The sequence below is a fragment of the Saimiri boliviensis genome, chromosome 7, assembly GCF_048565385.1.
Source record: "Saimiri boliviensis isolate mSaiBol1 chromosome 7, mSaiBol1.pri, whole genome shotgun sequence".
Taxonomy (NCBI): domain Eukaryota; kingdom Metazoa; phylum Chordata; class Mammalia; order Primates; family Cebidae; genus Saimiri; species Saimiri boliviensis.
The window spans coordinates 39,720,928-39,740,003 of NC_133455.1; the positions used below are offsets into that span (position 1 = coordinate 39,720,928).

General features: G+C 40.9%; 1 long non-coding RNA gene across 4 annotated transcripts in view; it reads left to right on the forward strand.

Moving 5' to 3' along the window:
• The window catches only part of LOC141585089 (uncharacterized), a 230,717-nt gene that overhangs the window by 24,932 nt on the left and 186,709 nt on the right, over positions 1–19,076 (forward strand). The window lies entirely within an intron of this gene.

The following is a 19,076-nucleotide window of genomic DNA, read 5'->3' on the forward strand; positions in this document are numbered from 1 at the left end:
AAAAGAGGAAACACAGGATATGAAGGGGGAGGTAATCCGGTCTGTAGCATCTATCCTGTGGTCAAGACAGTTAAACTGAGCTCTGAAGCATGAGCAGGAATTAACTAGGCAAAGACTGGTCATGGAAGATGATTGCCAGTAGAGGGAGGGGTATGTGCTAAGGCAGTGAGATGACATTTTGCTACACCCGTGCGCTGCAACCAACTATTCACAACTTTGGTTTGAAACAATAAGCATTTATTCCTCCAACATGGGTCTGTGGGTCAGCTGCAAGTGGCAGAGCTTGGCTGGACTCCACGGTTGAGGTCTCCCTTGTACGTGACTCATCCTGTGTTGACCAATAGCTTCTTGAAACATATTCCCTACATAGCATGTGACAGGAGCCCAAGAGCCCAAATGAAATCATGCAAGTGCATTTAAGTCCTCTTAAAAATGTTCAGGAACACTCCATTGGCTAACATAGGCCATATGGCCCAGCCCAAAATCAATGGGATGGGGAAAATATTATACCCATAGCTGATGGTATTTTGGAGAAACGGAGATGAATATGGATAAATTATTTAATATAGGAAAGATGTGAAAAATTGTGAACAACAATCTGTCAACCACATCTAGGTTTTTCAAGGAATTAATTGCCAATATGGCTAAAGAATAGTAAGCCAGGGAGTGAGAGCACTGGTTGATCTTATAATTGGCTATCCTTGGGAACTTCTTCTTATAGAGATTTTATATATATATATATATATATATATATATATATATATATATATATGTAATACAGAGATTATATATTCTATATGAAACAAGCATTATACATAAAAACATTAAAAAACTCACTTCAAAAATATATATGTATTCAATATATATGTGTGTACATATATATATATATTATATATATGCTCACTCCAAGAACTAATAATTTATCCAACTTCTACTTGAACTGTATTCCCAAAGAGTTTATTCCACATTGAAATTACATGATTAACCCACCAAGCCAATATAGTATCCATTGACTTAAATGTTCCTTCTTAGTTATATGCCAAGCATTGGGTCTCTGTAACAGTAGCACATTTAGAAACTTTGCCTCAGAGGCAATGAAACCAGATTTGAACCCTTGAGCAAATAGCATTAAATTTGGTTGCTGCTCATTCTCCTGGAATGAAGGTCAGCTATTTTATACACACTGAATAAGCCAAACCAATCATAAAACATGAGGAAACATCTCATTTGACTACTTTATCTCATGAAACGTGATCTTCTGTTTGGTCAGATCATTTCTGATAGTGTTACAAGAATAGTTCAGTTTATTTTTACCCATTGCTGTACAGATCATTCATTTGCTTTCTAAGTCCTTAGGGCTAATGCCTGAATGAACAGGTGGGAGGACAGGGGTTGGCCAAATATAAACTTGTACAGTTCATGTGTTTAACAAGCATGGGTATTTTTTTTTTAACAAAAAGAAAATTCGCTCAATACAGACAGCCTCTGCATTATTAGTTGTCATGATATATTCTGCCACAGAAAACTATATTAATTTCAATTTAGATGATTTTTTTCCTTGAGCAGGTAAGAGATTAAATAGAAATCACTGCCTCCATGATGCCTCTGTTCTGGAGCCTTTTTTTTTTTCTTCATCTGTGAAAAGCTTGATTTTATAATCTTGAGGATTTAAAATAGAATCTGTTTTTCTGACAATACTTATTTCCCATAAAAACAAGATTATTGTGTTAGGTAGCTCACAGTAAATTTTATTGTGTGTGCCATTTCAGAGGAAATCAGAAGTTCTAATAAATACAATAGATTTGGAACCATTCCTTGCCCCTCATTTTTTTCAGTTATGTAAGCCTCCTGCTTAGTTACATTATTATATTTTATTACTCAACTTGCAAAGCTGCATTTAAGAAAGTTTACAATTTTCTGATTTTCTCTTCTGAGATATTTAGATTCTTCTTCTTTGAGTACAGCTTTATTTGTGCTTTCCTGCTGTTTAAGCCTGGGACCCTTTAGCAAATCAGCATACTTTGTACATTCCAAGTAACAGCACCATTTAGAGAGGACGATCCCTTACACATTCCCTAAGTGAAGATGCAAGAAATGGAAAGAAAAATACCTTGATTGTTGGAGACAGATGCAGTCCCTAATTGCTTCCTGATGGTTACTTTTAAAGGAGCTATGGGAATCCACAGATGTGTGTCTGTTGAGGTGTCTGTCATTCAGTGAGTTTAAGAGGCACTGATTTCCATGAGTGAATCATGAGGCTTGATTACAGAGAACTGGTAGACCAAGCGCCGGTTTAATTCATGAGTTCTGTTCACAGGTCTGTCACTTCCCCTTGGGCTATTTTTGTACAACCAAGAAATTGATTTACTTAGTTTTTCCTTCTTACAAAAATGAAGTAGCAATATTATCTTTACAGCACCTTTTAAATGTTTAAATATGCCCAAACAAATAAAATTTGTAGTTGTATTGCGATGTTAGTAAAATTAACGTGATAAATATTTCTTACCCAATTTCCTTCCCTCCGACAAAAATGACCTAAATTAACTGTTTTGCCATAACTTTATCTAAACTGACCAAATTAACTGACTGTTTTGCCATGGTATAGACCCAAATTCTTAATAGAATTACAACCTTAGTTGATATGATCATATGGCTCTTAACAATTGAAAATATTTAGATGTTTAATATCAGTTAATACAGTTTTCTTTAAAAAATGATAGAATTGTATCAGACCATCTTTTTCAGGATGGAATGGGATTTAAATTCAAATTCACTTTGTGTATTACTGAATTAAATCATGTGGTTTTATATATTTTGACTAGATACAAATCAGCTTGTTATAGTGAGATTACTTGAAGCTTTAAAGACCTGAATATGAATTTTGATCTTGCTAGTTATGTGATCCTCCAAAACTCAACCATATTGAGTGTTAATTATAAAATGAGCCAATACCTGTTCTCCCTACTAATGGGTGTTTATGAAACACAAATGGTGTAATGAGTATGGAAGTTATTTGAAGGTTCTAAAGGGTCATACAATAAGTTTAAAAAAAATTAGATACAACCTGCTTTCACTGTTACTGTTTAACAACAGTTAACTGTTAATTGTTTTGTATATTACAGTTTCTGGGCAAGATAGAAAGATAAGAAAAAAGGAAAAGGAGAGAAAAAAGAAATAAAAGCTTGCATCTGCATATTTCATCAACAGACTAAATAAAATAAGAGACTTCAGCAGACATGATGAATACCTGATCACTTTTAAACAGTTGTTATTCTTTTTTCTGTTTGTTTTGCTTTTTTATTTTTGAGACAGGGTTGCCTAGGCTGGAATGCAGTGGTGAGGTCACAGCACACTGCAGCCTTGAACTTTGGGGCTAAAGCAGATCTCCCACTTTAGCTTCCTGAATAGCTGGGACTGCAGACACCCAATACCATGCCTGGATTATTTTTATTTTTTTTGTAGAAACAGGGTCTTACTATGTTGCCCATGCTGGTCTCAAACTCCTGGCCTCAAGTGATCCTCACACCTTAGCCTCCCAAAGTGCTGGGATTACAGGCATGAGCCACTGTGCCTGGTCTAAGAAGTATTATTCTTTATCAAAACCATCTTGAAAATATTTAAAAAAAATAAGGTACTATTCACAAACTCCAAAGTATATAGAAAATAATCTATCAAAGAACTTACCAAGAAAAATGTAAAACTCAATTGTTCATTTGAAAAGACCTGAATAAATAGAAAGATATACCAAATCTTTGAAATGTAAACACATTAATTTCCCTCAAAATTAACCTATAAATTTGATGTAATTTCAGACAAAATTATTGCAAGTTTTTTTTTTTGAGGACCTCAACATACTTACTCTAAAATGAAGAATAAATAATTCCAACATACTTACTCTATATGAAGGAATAAAGGTTCATGATGCCTAAGTCATTTTGAAAAAGAAGAGAAAAGAGAAGGAACTCACCCTTCCAGACAAAATCAGTTTGAAACTGGAACATAGTCAAATACATCTAGGGAAAGAGCAGAGAGTGAGAGCCAGACCTGAGTCTACATGAGAACCTTCTTTGGGATAAACATGGCACCATCAGTCAGTGGGGAAGGGCTGGATTGCCTAAAACTCATTACTTGGTAGTAGAGAAACAGCTTATTAGTTCACTCTCTCAAGCATATGCCAAAGAGGAATTCAGTGCAAAAGTAAAATTATAAAGCTAAAAGGAGATATTAGAGATGTTAAAGAAGGTACTCAATACACAAACTGTATGTTGTGATTATTATTTTTTGAGATGAGTCTCACTCTGTTGACCCAGCTGGAGTGCAGTGGTGCCATCTCAGCTCACTGCAGCCTTTGCCTTCTGGGTTCAAGCAATTCTGCCTCAACCTCCCCAGTAGCTGGGATTATAGACACGTGCCAACATGGCCAGCTACTTTTTGTATTTTTAGTAGAGACGGGTTTCACCTTGTTGGCCAGTCTGGTCTCAAACTCCTGACCTCAAATGATCTTCCCACCTTGGCCTCCCAAAGTGTTGGGATTACAGGCATGAGCCACCGTGCCCAGCCATAAGTTGAAAATTTAATAGAGTTGACTGTATTTTAAAAGTTAAGAATTCTGTAAAGGGTAGACACAATAAGCAAACTTAACAAAAAGGTGACAGAATAAGAAAAGATTTATAATATCTAACACCTAAAAGGAATTAACATCCAGAATACACCAAGAAGACTCGAGGGTTTTTTATTTGTTTGTTTGTTTGTTTGTTTTGTAAAATGGGGATGATAATAATAATAATAATAGAGAGTGACACGCTCAGCACAGAGCCTGCAGTACGGTGAATGCACGTCATTTGCTATTACTAGTTTATCTATTCTTATACTCTGTGACAAAACACATTTTGTGTGGAGTCATTATGTATGGACCCTGAATTTCTGGTTTCTGCATGGCCTTATGTTGCCAGTTTATGGAGTTGCAGAAAATTGTATGTACAAATAACCAGCCAGTCTCAATATCCACAAACACTGTTGGCAAATATCCCTAGATACTCCAGTGGTTAAAAGTAAGGAGAGTAACAGTGGCCGTTCCTGTGACACAGAGGTGAAGAAAATGCTGTGTGTGTGCCACTGTAGCTGTAAAACCAGCTGCTGATGACACCTGCCAGGTGACGTATCGAGAAGAATATGTTTCATGGCTTGAGGTGTGAATCTTGTGACTGTCATATTCCATCCTTCCTGAGGCTGGGCCCCAAGGGGGCTGTGCCTGGAGATGGACAGGCTGGGTGGAGCTGCTCTCCAGTGCTTAGCTCTTTGTCCAGGTGTTACTCATGGCTGTGGTGGGTGGGAAGGCTGAATGGGCCAGCCGCTTTGTGCTGTATTTACTGGGGACTCACTCCCATACCCAAGGGCAGATTGGCTACAGAGAGGTGGCTTTGCTCACTGCCAACTGAACCCGCTCTCTGAAAGCAGAGCTTTGTCTTTTTCTGCTTTATGACCTCAGCTTCGGAGAAGGCTTTGGCTCCCCAAGTGTGGCCCAAACACTTGGATGATGATGCATAGGGTAGAAGGCAACAAACAAGCTGCCCTTGGCGGCAGTGACCTGAGCTGGGTCCACTCCTTGGGCTTGGGTGATGAATACAAAAAGTCAGCCAGGGCCATCCTGCTACTAGGGAAGAAGGACTCATGATAACCCTGTACCAGGTACTGCTGCACAGACTTTCTCCTTCAGTCCTCTGCAAACCTGTGAAATCTTCTTATGTGTTTTACAGATACAAAAACTGCAGCTCAGAAGGGGCAAATAAATGGTCTGCCCAAAAGTACCTGGATGAAGTGGGTCACCTGTAGTTAAATCCAGAGACCCACTGGAATTTGAACCTTAGGTCTGTTGAACTCTGGAACCTGTGATGTTTTGTTTTGTCTTGTTTTTTGTTGTTGGTGGTGGGGGTTGTGGTGGTTTGTTTCTTTTTTCCACTGCACCGCTCTTTTTCTGCAGAGTGGAGTAGGGAGTAGTTGGAGGTGGGGTGGAAACCATGATAGGCCCCTGTGAACCCAAATCTGTGGCTTGGTGGACTCCAGGGAAAAATGCATGGCCAGTCGTGTCCCTGTCTGATCCCGGCAGATGCTTCACTGAGGTTATAGAAAGGTAATTCCACTTCCCAGAGCTCCATTTGAACATGTGCTCCTGTGGTCGGTTGGTTTTAGGTGTGGCTTTGGTTTCTGAGCAGAAACTAGTCCCATGAAATAATGGCGTCCTTAAAGTGTTGTGCTTCGCTTGTCCTTCAGAGAAGACAGGACTTTAGGGAGATACACTGTACAATATGGATGGATTCCCTGTGTAGAAAAGTACTTGCTCCCTGACCTGCCAGCCAGGTGGCATTGCATCTGTGTGTGCTTTCAGGATCAGGTGCTTTGAAGAACTGACTTCATTAGCCACTAACAGAGATGTGCTTGTCGAAACATCAGCAACTCACGTTTTTCTGTGTGCTCACAGATATTTTTGTACTGGTGTTATCAGAGGTTTGGAAGGATTGCTATGGCTACATGCTCTTGCCTCTCTCTCTAAGGCCTATGGCAATGAGTAGCAATAATAATTATGATATTGATAATAGCAAACCATTCACTATATGTTTTGTGCTGGGCACTGTAGTAAGTTCATTTTACGTTCACAACAACCTTCTGAAGTATGTGCCATTTAGGATTGGTTTGACCACAAGTAGCAGAAACCCAGTTTAAGTGGCCTAATCAATGGAGGGATTTATTTTTCTCATGTAATAGGAAGTCCAGCTGTAAGCACTTTAGGCTGTGTATGCAGGCCCCATGGTGCCATCAAGAACTGTCTCTTTTGCTGGAGGCTTTCTTCCTCATGTATGCAGCATAGCTCTTCTATTTTGTGCTTCACAACTAATTTTTACCCAGGAAGTATTTGAAAGAAGGGAGAAGCTAAGTAGCACAAACTGACAAGGTGAATGCAAGCTGGATGTGCTCCCTCCAACAGGCTTTCTCAGGACTCCAGTTGGTACCTCCGCTTGCAACATCTTGTCCAGAACCATGTTGCATGACCACATCTAGCTGCAAGAAAGTTGGGTAATCCAAGAGCATTTAAGTGAGCCCCTTGGTTAGTAAGAAAGAAAGGAGGACTGCCTACTGATTCCATAACTAGTAGTGCCTAGCTCAAGTAGTTAAACGTTTGTTCAAAATGTACAGACAAAGTCAGATTGGAGAAGTTAAGTGTTTACCCAAGGCTCTCTAGCTAGGGAGTGATGGAGCCCAGATCTGAATCCAGGTGTGTCTGACTCCAAAGCTACATTCCTAAATGCTGTTTAGAATTTGTTCTTGATGCTTGATGGTATTTGGGCTGGACAACAGAGGACTTAAGGGGGTTCTCTTATGGGACAGGAAGGAGGATTGAGTTTTCACCTTCTTGAGAATAGTGCTAAGATCAATGTATAAAAGATATGGAAGGTAGATTTTGGTACAAGGTAAGGAAGTGATTGCTCACAATTAGTAATTAACTGCTCTGTGGGCTGTGTGGCTAACTCTATGACCAGGAATATTTACGTAGCTCCAAGGAGATTCCTAAACTGACTTGGAGTTTGGGCCTGTTATGAGTTCAAGATTCTAGGTCCGTAAAACAAAAGTGGCTGAGATAGAACCATCAGGATGAAGAGAGCTTTTGGCTGGGCATGGTGTAATCCCAGCACATAGAGAGGCCGAGGCGGGTGGATCACCTGAGGTCGGGAGTTGAAGACCAGCCTGACCAATATAAAGAAAACCTATCTTTACTAAAAATACAAAATTAGCTGGGCGTGGTGATGCATGCCTGTAATCCCAGCTACTTGGGAGGTTGAGGCAGAAGAATCCTTGAACCCAGGAGGCGGAGGGTGTGGTGAGCCGAGATCACAGCATTGCACTCCAGCCTGGGAGACAAGAGCAAAACTGTCTCAAAAAAAAAAAAGAGGGCTTTTGGTTTCCTCATAGATGTTTCTTGATTTGTCAGTTAGTGTGACCATAACTAATTTACAGTCCAAACTGGGGCATTTTTTAGAGTAAAAAAAAGGACTTATTAGTAATTATGCTGGGACAACAAGCAAACACCAGAATCATCATGGATCCAGTGGAAACCACGGCTAGCCCAGCCATAGGCTCTTGGTGGATAATGGAATGGGGTGGCCTGGGCTTCATCAGAACTGACAGCTGGGCAAACATCAGAAAAGACAGATGTCCCCAAGGTAGACCTCCCTACCTCTGTAGGCTAAACCTCCCAAGAGGCTCTGCCTGTGATGGGCTTCAGTGACAAACATTAAAATCTGATGGGCAGGGACAGTGTGTGACTACTGAAAATGTATGTCTGACACAGCCCCTCAGGCCCTTAGTCTACCTTAGAGTGACTCATTTTCAGAGATACTGAGCTTAGTTAATGCAGTGTGTCTTACCGAGTCATGAACCCAGCCCATTCTAGGCTGGAAAGGCAACTGGATTTCACATACCCTGATGTCCTTCTCAGCTTTTAAAAACTGATCTTCTGATTTGCTCCATGACCTTGGGCAAGTCACAACCTCTCTGTGTGGTTTGGCTTCTCCTTTAGTGGAAATAAAAATGGAAATAATAGTTATGTAAGAGAAAACAATGATTCAAGATTTTCCAATGAAAGTTGCTGCATGGAGCCAAGTGATATTATTATTTTCATGACAGTTATTAGCAGAACTGCTTCTTGTCCCATCCCCTCTCATTAAGCCACAGGGCATGGAATAAACACAGGTTTGGCCAGTGACTGGTATTTGATGATGTTGGCACCAGAGATGAAGGGGAGGAATTTCTCTCTGGCTTGTGTTTCACTGTTAACCTCCTTGTGCCTGGATCTCAATGCCTGTTAATATGGAAACTGGAAATCTGTGAGAATCTCAGCTATTTGTTTCATAACAGAGGCAGCCTATTCAGGAAACCATTTAATAATGATGCCATTACAATATTGTCTTCATTCTTTCCTTAATTCCTTTATTCAATAAATATTGACTGAGTATGCCTGTGTGTCAGATTCTGTTTCCCAAGGATAGAGCAAGATGCATAATGACAGCATGAAGCTTTTCAGTGTTTGCTGAATCAAGGAATTTATGAGATGTGAAGTTTGGAGAGCTGATCTCCTGCCGTGATCTTGTAGCTCTCTTGTCCATCCTGATCTCCGAGAGATATTTCTAAAAGCAAAACTGCTCTTGTTACCCATTTCCTAAAGGAGCAAAACGAGATTTTCTGAATATGGCACCAGAAGAATCTTCAGGGTTGACCTCTGTTCACCGTTTTGTCTCTTCTCTCACTGAGCCCGTTTTTGGACTACGAGTGTCAGCTATCAGGACTTTCCTGCAGGTTTCTGAATATTCAGCTCTTTCATATCGCTAGGCCAGAGGATAGCAGACATTTACTTGCAAAGGGCCAGAGAGTTAATACGTTTGGTTTTCTGGGTCATGTGGTCTCTGTTGCAGCTATTCAGTGCTGCTATCCTAGTGTGAAAACAGCCATGGAAAAAATATAAATGCATGAGCATGGCTCTGTTCAAATAAAACTTTATTTACAAAAACAGACAGCAGATGGGATTTGGTCCACAGGCTGTGGTTTGCTGATCTCTGCGTTAGGCTTTTGCTCATTCTGTGGTCTTTTACTTATCTTCCTCCCCCTTTCATCTGACCAGTGCCCATTCAATTGTCACCTCAAGTCTGAGGTCTTGCCACACCTCCCTGGGTAGAACTGGTCACACGCCCCAGTGTGTTCTGCACATACCACCCCCACAAGTAACAGAAAATTAAAGCTGTGTTTTTCCCCATAACCATACTGTAAGTTTTATTTATTCATTCATTCACACATGCATTCATTCATAGATTCATTCATGTAACAATATTTAATGAGCACCCACCATGAGGCAGAGTTGGTAACTTTTTAATCTTTGTGAAAGTACAACACATGATGACTTTTTAGTCAGTAAAAGTACAACACATAAAGCATTCCTGATACATGCTTGTGAAAAAAAGGAGATAGAACTGGATAAAAAATCCATTGCCAAAGATACATCTGTATCTTTTTGTAAGTGCCCGCAAGCAGGGAATTGTCTTGATTGATTTGAAGCCTCTCCACTGTGTGGAGGGATTTGGTCAGTTGATCGTATTTGGAGCTTTTCTTTTAAGGTTTCTGTCACCTGGTCTGGAATAGTTTGGTGGCTCCCAAATGTTGTCCATTCTTACTCCTTTTCCGAGAACTCAGGGTCCTGTTTTCTGCTGACCTCTTAAGGCAGGACCGAGAGGAGCAACACCAACTTCTAAACTCCCATCTGGGCAGGTGACTGACATGAGGTTTACCAATGCAGTGCAGTGTGGCCCTCATTTTTATTGTTATTTTTAAGTGGAAGATGTGTTTTTTCCATTGCTCCCTGAGAAAATAGGGCTGTCTGAGCTAAGGAGCTTAAATGATAGTGAAATAGCTTCCATGCAGAGTCTAAATCTTTTGTTTGTTTTTTGTGTCCAGTCTCCGGCTCTTTGAGAGCAATTTAAAGGTAAATGTAAGTATGAAGCTTCTTGATTACTTGTATTACAGAAATCATTTCATGGTTTTATGAGCCAAAAAATATTTTAAGTAGGGCTTAAATCATCTTCTTAAATTTACAACCCATTCTAAATGTAAACAGAATTATATTTAATTGGTTGTCACCAGTGAAACTAAAATTACTTCATTCGGTTTCAACCTGGTCAGATATAGATTTTCAATGGTTACCAGGAAGGAAATGTGTTTGTAGTCAGAGGCAGAGAAAAGGAAATGGTTATAGCTGGTTACAAAACAAACATAAAACCTCCACACCGTTTCTCATGTTACAAGAGCAAATAGGGAAAAGCCACAAATGGGGCTGGTAGCACAAAGTGCATGTTGGGTAAACACTAGAGAAACGGGAAAATGTTTTTTCATTATGGAAAGCCAGGAAGAGAAGCTGCTGAACAGAGTACAAGGTCATCTGTTTACTAACTCACCCCTACAGGTAATAGGAAGTCAAATCGAAGTTCCATTGTGCCCAGGGGCTCTTCACCGAGATATCAATAATCTGCCTGTCCTGACATTTTCAGACTGGTTATGCTTATGAGGAAATTAAGGCGAGAAGAAACTAAGGCAGAGGAGGTGGGGAGCAGGGCAGGGTCACAAAGTGACCTTCAGTTACAAAAGAAAAGCAAGGCAGTGTTACTAACTGACAAGGCCACAAAAGGTAGTGAACACAGCCAGGGCAAAGTGGAGAGTGTGCAAGCTCACCCCATTGTGACGAACACTCACACAATTTGAAGAAAAGAAACTTCTGGCAAGTTCCTCATTGAGCAAGCTGTTGTCACAAGTATATTTTGAATGGGTTTATAACAATGTGTCTGTGTGTGTGTTTTAGGTGGCAGGACCAGGGCAAATGGGTTTCATGAATAAATGTGCTACTTGCTTGCCTGAGGTACTAAAATGTAAAATAAAATACCATCTTCACTCTTGTTTCTGGCATGAACAAATACTTTACTTTTTTGGCAATTCTCATCAAAAGTTAAGTGTCACCATTTGGCAATGTCTGTCAGAATGCAAATTTACATATCCTTCGATTCTGTAATTCTACTTCAAGAAATTGATTCTGTAGTCCTACTCATACATATGTGCAAAATTATGTTTGTGGAAGTAAAAGAGTGGAAACCACCATTATGTCTATTCAGAAGGGGCTGGGTAAATTATGGGACACCCATATTATGGAATATAGTGCAGCTGTATAGATTTGCAGCAAACTTCACAATGTCTGTTAAGTTTCACTAAAGAATGTAAGAGTATATAGAAGAAAGGGGAGGGGAATACACACACACACACACACACACACACACACACACACACACACACACACTAGGGCAGGGGTCCCCAATCCCCATGCAGCAGACCGGTACTGGTCCATGGCCTGTTAAGAACCGGGCCACACAGCAAAAGGTAAGAGGTCAGCGAAGGAGCTCTGTCTCCTGTCAGATCAGTGGGCATTAGATTCTCATAGGAGGGTGAACCCTATTGTGAACTGCCCATGCTAGGGATCTAGGTTGTGTGCTCCTTCTGAGACTCTAATTGATGCCTGATGATCTGAGGTGGAACAGTTTCATCCCAAAGCCATCCCGCACCCACCCTGGTTTGCGGAAAAATGGTTTTCCATGAAACTGGTCCCTGGTACCAAAAAGGTTGGCAACTGCTGTGCTAGGGGACTTCAAAAAGTTCATAGAAAAAAAATTAGATGAAAATAAAACTAAAAACTTTATTTCTTAACATAAATTCCATGAAGTTGAAGACACTTGTGTAAGTGGTGCTAGCCATTCAGCGCACACCTAAAGAACTGAGGGTCCTGGGAATTTAACCATGTCAATGTAATCTTTTTTACTTTATTAACGGAAGAAAAATGGGTACCCTTTAAAGATTTCTTAAGATTAGAAAACAAAAAGAAAGTCAGAAGGAGTCAAATTAGGACTGTGAGTTGGATGCCTAATGATTTCCCAGTGAAACTCACAAAATCATCCTTGTTTGATGAGCAGAATGAACAGGAGTATTGTCATGGTGGAGAAGGACTCTCCAGTGAAGCTTTCCCTGGAGTCTGGGCTGCTAAAGTTTTGGCTTTCTCAAAACACCCTCATAAGCAGCAGATGTTATCATTGTTTGGCCTTCCAGAAAGCCAACAGCAAAATGCTTTGAGAATCTTCAAAAATTGTGACCATGACCTTTGCTCTTGACCAGTCTCCTTTTGCTTTGACGGAACCACTTCTTGGTACAAGAGGTACGAAGAATGGAATCTCTTGGTAGCCATTGCTCTGACTGGGCTTTGTCTTCAGGATCATACTAGTAATGCCGTGTTTCACCTCCTCTCACAATCCTTTAATGAAATGCTTCAGGATCTAGATCCCACTTGTTTAAAAATTCCATTGACAGTTCTGCTCCTGTCTGCAGCTGATCTGAGCACAATGATTTTGTTACCTATCCAGTGAAAAGTTTGTTCAACGTTAATTTTTCAGTCAGAATTGTATAAGCTGAGCCAATTGAGCTGTCTATGGTGTTGGCGATACTTAGGTTTATGCTTATTATGTTTATAATTAGATTTATCCTCCTAATGGTCAATCCTTTCTAATTGGGGCACAAACAATATTAATTTTTTGTTGAGACAGGGTCTTGCTCTGTTGCTCAGGCTGGAGTGCAGTGGCACAATCGTGGTTCGCTCTAGCCTTGACCTGACAGGCTCAGGTGATCTTCCCAGCTCAGCCGCCCAAGAAACTGGGACTACAGGCCTGTGTAACCACACTTGGCTAATTTTTAATTTTTTTTTTGTAGAGATGGGGGTCTCACTATGTTGCCCAGGCTGGTTTCAAACTCCTGGGCTCAAGTGACCTTCCCACCTTGGCCTCTCAAAGTGTTGGGATTATGGGCAGGAGCCAACAGAACTAATTTTTTCCTCGAAAATGCATGTGATTGGTCTGCTGCTGTGTACTTCATCTTTAACATGGTCTCATATCTTCTAAAAATGAGTTAGCCACGTGTAAACTGTTGATTTATTTGGGGAAGTGTCCCCATATACTTTTTGTAAAGTTTCAGTGATTTCACTATTCTTCCATCCAAGCTTCACCCTAGATTTGAAGTTTGTTCTTGCTTCAATTTTAGCAGTATTCATGTTGCTCTGACAGAGGCTCTTTTCAAACTAAAGTCTTATCCTTCCTACTGCCTCAACTAGATTCTGTTCCAACATGTTATAACAGATTAGTATGAGTTTATTTTGGTGCAAGAAAAATGAAAATCCATGCATAGTTTTTTCATAATATGCATTTTCCATAAACTTTTTAAAGATCCCTTGTGTGTGTGTGTGTGTGTGTGTGTGTGCACTTATATCTACATAGACTATTTCTAGAAGGATACTCAAGAAACTTAACACTGGGTGTTTCTATGAAAAAGATTGGGAGACTGGGTTACAGAGATCTATAGAAATTTACTTTCCACTCCATATTATTTTACCCTCTTTGAAATTTTTATCAGCCAGGTGCATAAATTACTTTTCAAAAAGAATTTTAATGGAAATGTCATTCTTCCCAATTAATTAGGGTTTTGCTGGTGATGGTATCAGTGCCCAGTGAAATCGACTGAAATATATGGTTTGAAGAAAAATGGGTGCCCTTTAAAGATGGGCTAAGATTCATGGACTAAAAATGGTTTAAACCCTTTTGAAAGAAGGCATCTTTCAGCTAGGTGTCTATTTGGGAAAAGTATTTCAGTAACTAATGAACAATAGAGAACATTGATTTGGGCTGCAATTTTATGCTGACAGTTTGGAATCCCAGAGAGTTGTGTAGAAAGCCCAGCGTCTCTCTCCAGCAAGTGACGGCTAAGGCCCTTTTATGTGGAAGGGTCACCCTGACTTAGAGACTAAGAAATCATTAATTGAAAGCTTTCAGCTCTCTTGTATATTCCAAGTTCATAGCTCCAAAGAAGTCGTTATTGCCACTTCTCTCTTTGCCTGTGGATGACTGAAGAATGCACGGAAGGATAAACGCTCTCTGATTTATTTACATTAAATAATACCCTGCTTATCCCCAGGAGCCAACAAGGTTGGTGGCCTTTAGAAATCAGTCACATAGGCCAGGAGTGGTGGCTCATGCCTGTAATCCCAGCACTTTGGGAGGCCCAGGTGGGTAGATCACGAGGTCAGGAGTTTGAGACCAGCCTGGTCAACATGGTGAAACCCTGTCTCTACTAAAACTACAAAAATTAGCCGGGCATGGTGGTGAGCGCTTGTAACCTCAGCTACTTGGGAGGCTAAGGCAGGAGAGTTGCTTGAACCTGGGAGGTGGAGATTGCAGTGAGCCAAGATCATGCCAATGCACTCCACTCTGGGTGACAGAGTGAGACTCTGTCTCGAAAAAAAGAAAGAAATCAGTCACATGACAACAACCCAGCAAGTTTCCTCTAAAGTTGGGCTCATGGACAGAAAAATCAAAGTACAGAAGAGCAGCCAGTGCACATTCTTTTTTGAGACCTGTGGCTGAATGAACATTTGGTGTTTCTGGGGAAGGTAAATGACATCACCTCCTTCATTTAACCTTTTTATTAGCTGGCATTCTCTCTCGTAATGTTGAGTCCTTGTTAATTAACCCATAGTTTGTCCGTGGCTTCTTTCTTCTCAGACTGTAAGCTCTTTCAGTGCTGGGCCACTGTCATTCACTCATTTGCTCATTTACAGAACAAATATTTAATGCATAGCTACCACACATATGATGCTTTGCTAAGCCCTTGGGGAGGCAAAGATGAAGACATATTCCTTGCTTTCAAGGTGTTCACAGTCTTTTAGTCTTTTCTAGTCTCACAGTCTAATAGACTTGTCTTATTCAGCTTTGTGTCTCCCAAGGATATGGACCCAGAAGAGGCTCAAGCAGAGGCTTAGTAAATTTAGCTGGTTGGTTGTGAAATTGCTCAGACCGTGAATCTACCATGGTGTCATAATACTGTGGGTGCTGATGAATTTTAGGAATTCATCAATTTTTGCTGATGAATTTTAGGAAATCACCAGACAATTTTTAAAGATTTCTTTAATAATAGCTTTTAGAAGTATACTTGCTTTCTCTCTTAGAGTAGAAGTTTCTGGACCTGGGAATGGAACCTCTCTTAAGGCTAAAATTGAAGACAACAATTATTCTGACCCAAGAGCTTGGGCTATAAACTCCTTGGGAAGTGGGCACACTTTTCACATGGACAAAGGGCTACTCACGAACAAAGAGACACAGGAAGAGAGAAAGGGGTCAGGGAAGGTGACATTTCCTGAGTGCCCACACAAGGCCTGGAACTCCACATGCTTCAGTTAATTCATTTGCGAACAGCCACTTGAGGAATACAGTGACGCTGAAGTGGAGAGAAAGAAATGAGCATTTTGGCAGTGGATGGGGTCTGGGGGTGAGTAGGAGATGGATCTATTTGTTTGTATGTATGTATGGCATGCTTATATTTTAACATGAAATACTCTTCTATGTGCTACATGCCCAAAAAGGTATAAGCCACAGTCTGAGCCCTCATGGAGATAAACAATATAGAGAAACATACCCTAAGTTAAACAGCGACCTGAACGTGATGCAAAATTTTAGATTTTAGAGTTGCCTGGATCCACAGGGAACATTGGCTCCGGAGTTTTAAAAAATGTTGTGTTTACCTCATTGATAAGATGCAAGGTGATTTAGGTATTATACAAATGTTTAAAACTTTCATTAGGCATTTATTTTAACATGCATTAGAAAAATCTACAGTGTGTCACGCCCTTTGTGGTGGCACACACCTGTAGTCCCAGCTACTCAGGAGAATTGCTTAATCCCAGGAATTCAAGGCCAGCCTGGACAACATAGCAAGACCTTATTACAATAAATAAATAAAGGAAAAAGAAAAATCTGTAGCATGTCAGGATTCTTGCATACATGGATATTACTGCTTCCTGTGAGGCTACATATGAAAGTGAATTGATTTAAGGATTATCTAAAGGAAAATATCAAGTAAGTAGCTGAGTATATGGAAGAGGACTAGAATATGGCAAAGATTCTTTAAGTGTTATTTGAATGACCCGAGTTTGGGAAATTCAGATCAAGTCCAATCTCCAGGATGCAGAGAGAGTAAGTGAGTTGTCCAAGGTCATGAAGCGAGTAGAGATCACAGACCAGAACACAGCCTCTGCCCCTCCATCTTTATTCAATCACTTCTTCCTACTTTGCAGATGTGAAAACGGCAGCCCAAATAACAAATTCTGTCTTTTGAATGCAGTAACTGACATGAGAATCTGACTGCAAAGTAGAAAGCATAGAGTTGCCTTTGTGAAAAATCAAAGTTAATATTTATAGAGTGCTTACTGTGCATGCCAGTGTTATAAAAACTTCATACATATTAATTTATGTTAATTCCCAAGCCACTCTGAGAGGTGCTTAGATATTTCTACCATCCCTCTTTTCACATGAAGAAATTAAGGAAAAAATATCAAATAGCTTTCTTAGGCTATAACCTACAGAGCTGGGATTTGAACCCAGGTAGTCTAACTCCAGAATTTGCCTCCTTAACTATTACACACACAGCTCACCGATAATAAGTGGAGAGGTGAAAGGGGCAATTTGTCTACCTGGTGAAGTTGGAGGGATTCTGCCCAGACAATGTATTACTCTGCTGTTCCTTCCTGCTTCACGTTTTTCGATTAATGCCTTGTTCATTCCATAGAAGACATTGTTTCTTCACACCACCACTTTGTAACTAATTAATTAACATTAATTAATTAATGTTTTAGAGATGGAGGGTTCTCTATGTTGCCCAGGCTGGTCTCGAACTTCTGGGCTCAAGTGATCCTCCTGCCTCAGCCTCCCAAGTAGCTGGGATTACAGGCACCACCTGCAGTGCCTAGCTCACATCATCACTTTTTAATCTGCAGAAACTCAGATTCCACAGGGAGGAATCTGTGATTACCAAGAACAATTCTTTTATAAAAATAAAATTTATTGGATTTCTGGCCAGGTGCAGTGGCTCACGTCTGTAATCCCAGCAATTTGGGCAGCTGAGGCCAGCGGATCACGAGATCAAGAGATCGAGACCATCCTGACCAACATGCTGAAACCCTGTCTCTACTAAAAATACAAAAACAAACAAACAAACAAAAAAAACCAAAAAACAGCCGGGCTTGGTAGTGCGTGCCTGTAGTCCCAGCTACTCGGGAGGCTGAGGCAGAAGAATTGCTTGAAAGTGGAAATCGGAAGTTGCAGTGACCCGGGATGGCGCCACTGCACTCCATCCAGTCTGGTGATAGAGCGAGACTCTGTCTCAAAAAAATAAAATAAAATAAAATAAAATGCGTTGGATTTCTATGATAAAAACTATAAAGAAATGGTCCCATCCCTAAGGTTGAGGAAAGGAAAAAGGGTCATAGGAAGTGAATGCAGGGAGGAATAATTTCGGGAAATGATGGGGCTGAGAGTAACACTGGAGAGGAGGCCCGTGTTAGGACTGGCCTAGCGCACCACAGGGGGCCACCAGGTGTTGAGAAAGCTCTGCCTGGTGCCCAGCACTTGGCACCGCACCTGGCATAGAGCAGGTGCTCGAAAGCTTTGTTGAGTGGATGGAAGCCTGGATGGAAACAGAAGCCAGGCAGGGAGGCGGGCGCCAGTACAGTGATTGGAGGTGAGAAGGCATCAAACACTTGACCTACTGTATGACTTTGCTCAGGTAAGCCCAAGAGGCAAGCACAGTGCCAAATCTCCAATCAGCAGACAAAGGAGCTGTGAGTAAACCATTAACTGTGCGGCTGCTCCAGCTAGAAAGCTCTGCTTTGGGAAAATCCATGTCGTGTTTGTAGCCTATCATAGCAGCCCCAGTTCAATTCTCTGACCTACACTTCCTTAGATTGACAGTCCTCAGTCTCCTTCCCTGTAGGGTGCCTCAGGGCGGGCCAAGGCCATCTGGGGACCATCGCCAGCCTCCTTTGTGCTGGTGCCAAAGGGAGATCTACCCGTGGCACTTTTCTGTATCTCACCAGCAGTGCTGACAGCTGAGCCATTCCACGCACCTTCGGAGCAAAGAACTGCCGGAAACCAGGGCCAAGTACAGAGCCCGAAATTGTTTTCAAAGGCTACAAAGAAACCTGGAGGGCCTGATCACACATTACATAATCTGTATGTCAGGGTGGGGGCCCTGATGCGAGGATCCCAGTGCCTGTCAGAATTGCGCAAGTTTTACGCAGAAGCACTTAAGTGTTGTAACATGACTCCACATCTTTACCAAAAATGTGAAACATCCACCCAGCACACACTTTAAAAACACTAAAGCTCTTCTCCACCAGGTGGCTAAGGCTGCTTGATGGAGCTGACAGGAGAGGATCCTTGCAGGGGATGCAGACTTACTGTAGCTCTTGGCCCAGATTGCTGGACACGCAGTGCTTTGCACCCCAATAGCCTTGGGCAGCCCAAGCCTCTGATAAAATGTACTTCTTTTGTGTGTTTGTTTTTCCTGGCAGTCTCATTCTGGGTTATAAATGGCTCATTATTTCCATCCCATAGATCCCTTCTTGC